This window comes from Saimiri boliviensis, chromosome 9 (assembly GCF_048565385.1).
Source record: "Saimiri boliviensis isolate mSaiBol1 chromosome 9, mSaiBol1.pri, whole genome shotgun sequence".
Classification (NCBI taxonomy): Eukaryota; Metazoa; Chordata; class Mammalia; order Primates; family Cebidae; genus Saimiri; species Saimiri boliviensis.
In genome coordinates this window covers 6909910-6918352 of record NC_133457.1, presented here as the reverse complement: position 1 = coordinate 6918352, position 8443 = coordinate 6909910, and the positions used below count along the sequence as shown (strand labels likewise).

At 40.4% G+C, this 8443-nt stretch overlaps 1 non-coding gene across 1 annotated transcript; it reads right to left on the bottom strand.

Moving 5' to 3' along the window:
- Positions 1-311: 311 nt before the first annotated feature.
- Positions 312-417, bottom strand: LOC120368407 (U6 spliceosomal RNA). The gene has a single exon (XR_005582552.2). It is a non-coding gene; the product is annotated as a U6 spliceosomal RNA (small nuclear RNA).
- Positions 418-8443: the final 8026 nt, after the last annotated feature.

Genomic DNA, 8443 nt, shown 5'->3' with positions numbered 1-8443 from the left:
TTCCTTTGACAAGAAGAGTAACTTCTTTGGGATCCAAACACAAAACGCTCCATTCATTGGCAGAAACTGGATTGTTTTAACATGTCTTTTGTAATACTTCTAAACACCTTTTCTCATCACAGCATTGCAAGGTTGCACCTGTTCAATTATAGTGCCTGCAGTGTTGTCTGGGTAACAGCAGTAAAAGGACACAAAACAAAATGGAGCCACTTTCACAAAACTCACGGTTTACTTTGTTCCTATGAGTCATATAATTTCCTTTCTTCACTTCACTTGTAGAAATGCATTACAATATTGTTTTCTTTTTTAAAAAAAATAGTGAATGCTTCACTAATTTGCGAGTCATCCTTGCACAGGGACCATGCTAATCTTCTCTGTGTCATTCCAATTTTAGTATATGTGCTGCTGACGCAGCACTATATATTTTTTTATTTACTTGTTTTTTGGATTTTTTGTTTGTTGGTTGGTTGGTAAGACAGAGTTCCACTCTTGTTGTCTAGGCTGGAGTACAATGGCACAATTTTGGCTCACTGCAACCTCCACCTGCTGCTGGGTTTGAGCAATTCTCCTGCCTCAGCCTTCCGAGTAACTGAGATTACAGGCATTTGCCACCAGCTAAGTTTGTACTTTTAGTAGAAGCAGGGTTTCTCCATGTAGGTCAGGCTGGTCTCGAACTCCCAAACTCAGGTGATCCACCTGCCTCAGCCTCCCAAAGTGCTGGGATTACAGGCATGAGCCACTGCACCCGGCTACAATATCATTTTTAAATGGAAAAATCATTGGTTATGAAAACATATGTTTTCCCTTTCTCTCAGAATCACACAGTGCTAGTATCAATTTACTTATTTTCCTAAAGTGAAAGGACATTGATCAATTTTTCACCATATTGTTATATAAAAATACATGAAACCATATCAGTCAGGATAATCTCAATTATGCTGCAGTGACAACCAGCCCTGAATTTCAGTGGTGCAATGAGGTTTATTTCTTACTCTTGTTACTTCCCAGTGTGGGTTGACTGGGGAGCCAAGGTCATCAAGGTCTCTAATGGCCCCAGGCTGGCAGAAGCTCCATCTCAATTCACACTTTCATCATCATACAGGCAGGAAATACGGAAATGTGGAAAATTGCGCACTGGCTTTTAAAGTTTTGGGCCAGAAGTGACAGGTCACTTTATTCATATTTCATTGGCCAAAGCAAGTCCCATGGCCAAGCATAATTTCAAGAAAAGAGAAGAGTCCAAACCTGTTATGTTTCCAAAGGGAAATGAACTGGAATATGTGTAAACAGTTTCAATGACTATGGTGGTACCTTCAAAAGAATCAGTCTCACCAAAAATACAAGTAATTTAAAATATTTTTTAAAAGAAAGAAAGAAAACAGTGCCACCAAGTAACAGTGCTATGGTCACGCTCTTACACTGATTATGAAATATTTCTGAAAAGCAATTTAGAAATATGTATTTATCAAAGGCCTCAAAAATCATCCATAAACTTTGGGCCTTATTTACACTTTCAGAATTTAGCTGTATAAAAATAAAAATTGTAAATATCTAAATGTCTAATAAAGGGGGAGTTGGTAAATCTATTACTGTAGCACGCATAACGTAATATTATATAGCCACCAAATATAGTTTTGAAAAACTTAAAAAGGTAAAATGCTCAGGATGTAATATCTGGTGAAAACTGTCAGGGTATAATAGTGTTTTCAATATTAACTCATTAAAGAACCTTAGTAGTAGTTATCTCTGGCAGGTGGGATTAAGGTTTTTATTTTCCATTTTTATACCTTTCACACATTCTAAAATAAACATGTACATTTTTAAAGAAAAATGTAATTGAAGTTAAAAATACTCAACTCTTCTGTTTTATAGCTTTATTGAAGTATAATTTACATACCTTGACATTCATCCATTTAAAGTATACAGTTACATGAGTTTTAGCAAAGTTATACTGTCATGTAACCATCACACAATTAAAATTTAGAAAACTTTTCACATCCCCGGAAAGTTCCCTCATGCCCTATTGTAGTTCATTCCTGCTCCCACCCCAGCTCTTCAATCTGTTTTCCGTTGCTGCATAAGTTTGCTTTTGTTAGAGTTTTTATATGAATGGAACTGTATAGCATATATTATTTTATATCTGTCTCCTCTCACTTAGCATGATATTTTTGAGATTAATTCATGTTGTTACACATATCAGTAGTTCAGTTCCTTTATTACTGAGTAGTATGCTGTTGTACAGAAACACAATATTTTGTTTATCCATTCAACAGCTGGTGGACACTGGGTTGTTTCCAGACTTAGGCTATTATGAATAATGATGCTATGAACATTTGAATACAAATCTTTGTGTGGATATATATATTTATTTCCCTTGGGTAGACATCTAGGAATGGAATTGCTGAGTCATATGGGAAGCGTACGTTTAATTTTTTAAGAAACTCCCAACCTGTTTCCAACATGGCCATACAATTTCGCATTCTCATCAGCAGTGTAAGAGAGTTCCTATTTCCCTACATTCTTGCCAATACTTGGTATTGGTGGTCTTTTTAATTTTAGTCATTTTGGTAGGCAAAAATCACCTAGCACTTGGATAGTTCCCTCACAGGCACTTAGAGGGCAGCATGGATGTAAGCGCTGTTCACACGGTAGTTGAAAGCTGGGATCTTGAATTTCCACGCCTGCAGGCCTCCAGCGTCCTCATCAAAAGTAAGGGAGTCTTCATCAACAACCAAAGGTTCAACTCTTTGTTATTATACACTTAGGCCAAGTAAGCTTCTTACAGTAACACAACATATGAAACTCAACCCACATATAAACTGTCCAGACTTTTGTGTTTCTTAAAAATGTGTGTGTTGAGGTGTCGTGTGGCAGAAGCAATGGTGATAGCATTATGTTGTGAACTTTTCTCTTTTGCATGAAAGCTAATTAAGAAACAGGCGTGCCACTGAATGCTTCTTTTCTTTTTTTCTTTTTTGTTTTTGTTTTCTTAGTTTGGCAAGACAAAATGGGGCTGAATATATAATTTGAACATATAATTATTTCTTGATCACTATAAAGGCAAGAAGCTAGTGCTGGAGGACTTATGGAATCTTTTGGTATGGGATGTGCCTAGAGAAGTGGTGTACTCGTGTGTAAAAGAAAAGAAAAACAAATCCCAAGAGAAACTCTGTAGCATAAGGCTTCTGTTCAGTGTGTGGGGAGTGGTACTGTGTTACTAAGGACACTGTGCTAGAATGAGCATTGTCTGGGTTCCAGCTGAGGTCTTTCATGTACCAGCTGTGTGGCCTCAGATGAGTCATTTAATATCTCTGGCATCCTCATCTATGAAATGGGTGCAATAATATCTGACCTACCTACTGCGTGGCCACCTTGGATCCAAACAGCTCTATAGAACCACTTTTATAGAGTACTTTGCCTTATTTGTACACAGTACATTTGTACTTTTCATTTCATCTTTTATCTGATGCAATCACCAAATAACCCAGTGAGGTAGGAAAGCGTAGTTATTATCTTCATGGCACAGATGACTAAACTGTGAGCTCCATAACAGCGTGTTCTGTACTAGCCCCAGTCCCTAGAATGGTGCCTGGCCACTAACAGTTGCTCAGTGAATGTTGACCAAATGAAATGTAGCCCAATAGGAATCACAGAGGCCAGTAATAAAAGGGATCAAGGGCATTGGGTTTGGATCCAGACTACCTGGGTTCAAACTTCAGCTCCTCCCTCTACTCGCTGTTTTACTTTGATCTAGGTACTCTACCTTTCTGTGCTCAGTTTCCCTAAATGCCTAACATAACCAGCCTCGCAGGATTGATAGGAGGATTGAATGAGTTAATACACTTAGTAAAAAGTACTTAAAGCAGGAGCTAGCAAACATTTTATTAAAAAGCCAGTTAGTACATATTTTGAACCAGCTTTACAGAACCACTTTTATAGAGCACTTTGCTTTATTTGTTCACAGTACATTTGTACTTCTCATTTCATCTTTTATCTGATGAAATCACTAAATAACCCAGTGAGGTAGGAAAGCGTAGTTATTATCTTCATGGTACCAATGACTAAACTGTGGCTTAGAGACTTTGGAATGACAAAAAAAAAAAAAAAAGACTTCCAGTTCCCTGGCCAACAGAATATTATTTTGCGCTCTAGTTCTTTTTTTTTCAACTCCTGCCCCACCGTACTATGGTTCTTATATGTTATATTACAAGTTGTACTATAATTCTTAATGTTGTCATTAGAATTGGGCCACGTGTTTGTTTATGTATTGTGTACACCTGCTTTTGTGCAGCAAGGGTAGGGTTGAGTCACAGCAACAGAGACCACATGGCGTGCAACACCCAAAATATGTACTAACTGGCTCTTTAAGAGAATGTTTGCTAGCCCCTGCTTTAAGTGCTTTTTACTATGTGTATTAACTCATTCAATCCTCCTACCAATCCTACGAGGCTGGTTATATTAGGCATTTAGGGAAACTGAGCACAGAAACGTAGAGTACCTAGATCAAAGTAAAACAGCGAGTAGAGGGAAGAGCTCAAGTTTGAACCCAGGTAGTCTGGATCCAAACCCAATGCCCTTGATCCCTTTTATTACTGGCCTCTGTGATTCCTATGGGCTGCATTTCATTTGGTCAACATTCACTGAGCAACCGTGAATGGCCAGGCACCATTCTAGGAACTGGGGCTAATATAGAACAGGCTGTTATGGAGCTCACATTCCAGTGGAGGGAATAAGACTATTATCAAGTAACCAAATAAATGAGCAGGATTGTTTCAGAGAATGATGAAGGCTGTGGGGGAAAATAGTAGATTCAAATTATCAGAGACAGGGAACTGGGTTGAAAGGGGGAGCAGGAAAGAAATGGTGAGAAACCGCTGTGTTCGTTGAACATATATTTTGACCCTGATCCTCCCAAGGGAAGACACTTATCCTTATTGTTTATTCTTCTTTGTCTCCCCAGCCCCTGCCAAAGAGTGGGCACTCAAAAACCATGTGAGAACATATGATTGACGCCTCTGTCACCTGCCTTTTCCTGCCCCTTCATCCACCTTTGTGTTTGAATGTTCACATGGCTTGTTCTTCTACACCAGATTATGAGCCTCTAAAAGTCACGATCTCCGACTCTAAGTCCCATAGACTTAGTCCGGTGTCCTGCACAGAGGGACCTCAAGAATAATTTCTAAATAACATTTTAGAATCAGCTCTTTGCCTGAGTCTTTCAAAAATTGCCATGTATGGGTTGAAATTTTAGTAAAACTGCATGTGGTCTATAGTTTTCTCTCCCTTATTTGAAGTAATAAGGAGGGAACCACAGTTATTTGCAGTAACAGATCCTACACCAGGTCTCTGTGCTTCTCTGTGAGTGACCAGTGGTACTTCCACACTTCTGCTCTGTTGATCTAGCCCAAACTCCTGGTGAATCCAGCCTGCCTTTGGGCTTTGAGATCCAATCTTGGGATATAAAAGGTAGGGAGGAGGGAACGACCCCAGTCCCCATAGGTAATACACAAATAGGGTGATGCACTAGTGGCTGATGAAGAGAGTTACATATTGATAATGTAAACTTACATGAAGCTCAGCTTTCCAGGATTAGGTAGAAATTCCATCTGTGTGCCAAACTAACCCTTTACAAACAGAAGCAAACCCAGAGTCCTCATGATGCAGGATGGAAAAAACGATCAAATGCCTGACAAGAACCTAACATGGGCATTTCTAGCCCTGGCTTCTGCCTTGAACTTGTATGACCTCTGCAATTGTCCTAGGCAGGCAGACTTCATGACACTTGTTCCCTGCAGCAACTGTCCAGTCAGCCCCACCTGGTCTCACTAAGCGGGAAGCCAGGTCTGCCCAGCGCTGCCAGCTGTTACCCACATTTGCCTTTATGGCTTTCCTTTGCTCCCATCTCTTGTGTTTCCTCCTCTTCTTTACTTCTGTGACTACTAATTTTCATGCTTTTGAAAAGGTCTTGTTGCCTGTAAGGTTTTTGTTCCAGATATAAAATTTTTTTCCCAGGAAAAGCTGGAAACAAATCCTAAGGACTTAAAAACAAAGCTGTTTGTATGCATATTCCTTTTTCTCGGGCTGCCGTAACACATGACCACACATCGCGTGGCTTCAAACAACAGAAATTTATTCCCTTACAGTGCCAGTGGCCAGAAGTCTGAAATCAAAGTCTCAGCAGGCTTGTTCCCTCTGAGGAAGGCTTCCTTGTCTCTTCCAGCTTCTTGGGGCTGCCAGTCATCCTTGGCTTGTAGCAGTATCACTCTAGTCTCTGCCTCCATTGCCACGTGGCCTTCTTCCCTGTTTGTGTCTGTATTGCTGTGTTCAAATCTCCCTCTTCTTTTTCTTATAAAAATACCAATCACTGGATTTGGAGCTGCCCTAGTTCAGAATGACCTCATCCTAACTTTATTATATCTGCTAAGTCCCTATTTCCAAATAAGATCAGGGTTTAGGGTGTGGGCATATATTTAGGGGAGATACACTAAATCTACTGCAATGTGCTTTAGTTTTATTTAGCAATGTAAAGTCACATCTGGTCAACATCATGCTAATGTATGGGGCTGTGCTTTAAAAACCCACCTTCGGACAAAGAAGGAAATGAATTTAGTGAGATGGTAGGAGCCTAAAAGGTGAACATAAAGTGATGAAAATTGGTCTTAGGATGCCTTCCTGACAATTGCAGATAAATAGAAAGGGCTCATCCCATATTTTCTCTTCTGCACGTTTTGGAATGTAAGATAGAACCCTACCTTTCAAGAAATTGGAATGTTTCCTCTGGCAATTTGCCCGTTGCCATTTTTTCACTTATTGAGCACCTACAATGTGCTAGACTCTATGTAGGTACTTTTACCGCTAAAAAGTGAGATAGAGCCTCTTATCCCTAATTTGAGGCTCAAAATGTTTAAGTAACAACCTGCCTACAAAAACACTGTTGACAAGTTGCATGGCTGAGAACTAAACTCAGTGTTATCAATCTCTTTAACCCACTTGCTTTTGGTTCAAATATGAGCACTTGTATTGATTGCACTGTCATTAAGCCCCAAGTGTTAGCCCTTAGTGATAACGCAGGGAAACCTGATGGTCATGGCTCCAAGTTCACATTGTAGAAGTGGAACTCTGGAAGATGTGTGGGAATCAATGACATGAAAAGTCAGGAGAGGAGCATCCCATGACTTCACCTCACAGAGCTAAACTGTCTCAAATGCTGCCATTTTTAGCATGTGCCATATCTATTTTCTCGTTTATGAACACCTTAAGGATCAATGAGAGAGGTTATCCCTAGAGGAGAAGGACTTTGTCGTGTAAGATTGCTTAGGATGCGCACCTATCCACATCCCAAGGACTCAGGAGCTGCTACTCTGTTGCTAGCCTTTCAGTACTTGCTAAGTTCCTAAGACTGCAAAGCAGAGATAGGAAACACCTGAATTAGTTTAAGGGCTGCCAAGGGACATGCTGAGTGTACTTAAAGTTCAAAAGTGTTTATGATTGGGCTTTGAAAATAGCAACTTGGTTCTTCCACAAGGGTTAATATTTATATCCTACATATATAAGTTTTTAATTTTATTCATTTTAGTGCCAAGATACTTCCAAAGGAGAGAAAGGAGTAGTTAAAAAATAGCCTGGGCCGGGCGCGGTGGCTCAAGCCTGTAATCCCAGCACTTTGGGAGGCCGAGATGGGTGGATCACGAGGTCAAGAGATCGAGACCATTCTGGTCAACATGGTGAAACCCTGTCTCTACTAAAAATACAAAAAAAGTAGCTGGGCATGGTGGCACATGCCTGTAATCTGAGCTACTCAGGAGGCTGAGGCAGGAGAATTGCCTGAACCCAGGAGGCGGAGGTTGTGGTGAGCCGAGATCGCACCATTGCACTCCAGCCTGGGTAACAAGAGGGAAACTCCGTTTCAAAAAAAAAAAAAAAATAGCCTGGGCTGGGAAATATGTTGCACATTGAGAATGTTGTGATTTTTACTTGTGTGGTGATCTCAGTAAACCTGGACATACTTCTAGGTTGGTGTTCCCAATCTGAAAAAGCTTTTTTTTCCCCCTTTTTAAATAGAGACTGGGTTGCAACAGGCTAGAGTGCTGTGAAATGATCACAGCACACTGCAGTCTTAGCCTCTTGGGCCCAAGCTGTCCTTCTTCCTTAGTCTCCAGAATAGCTGGGACTACAGAAGTGCACAACCACACCCAGCTAACTTTTTAATTTTTGTAGAGATGGGATAATGCTACATTACCCAGGATGGTCTTGAACTCCTAGACTCAAGCAATCTTTCTGCCTCAGTCTTCCAAAGTGCTGAGATTACAGGTGTAAGCCACTGCACCTGGCCCCATCTCAAAAACTTCTAGTAGCCTTCCAGGCAGCGGAGAACACATCCAAATATCCTCAGCCTGGCCTTCAACAACCTCTGCAGTCTGGCCCCTACATTCTTATCCAGCTC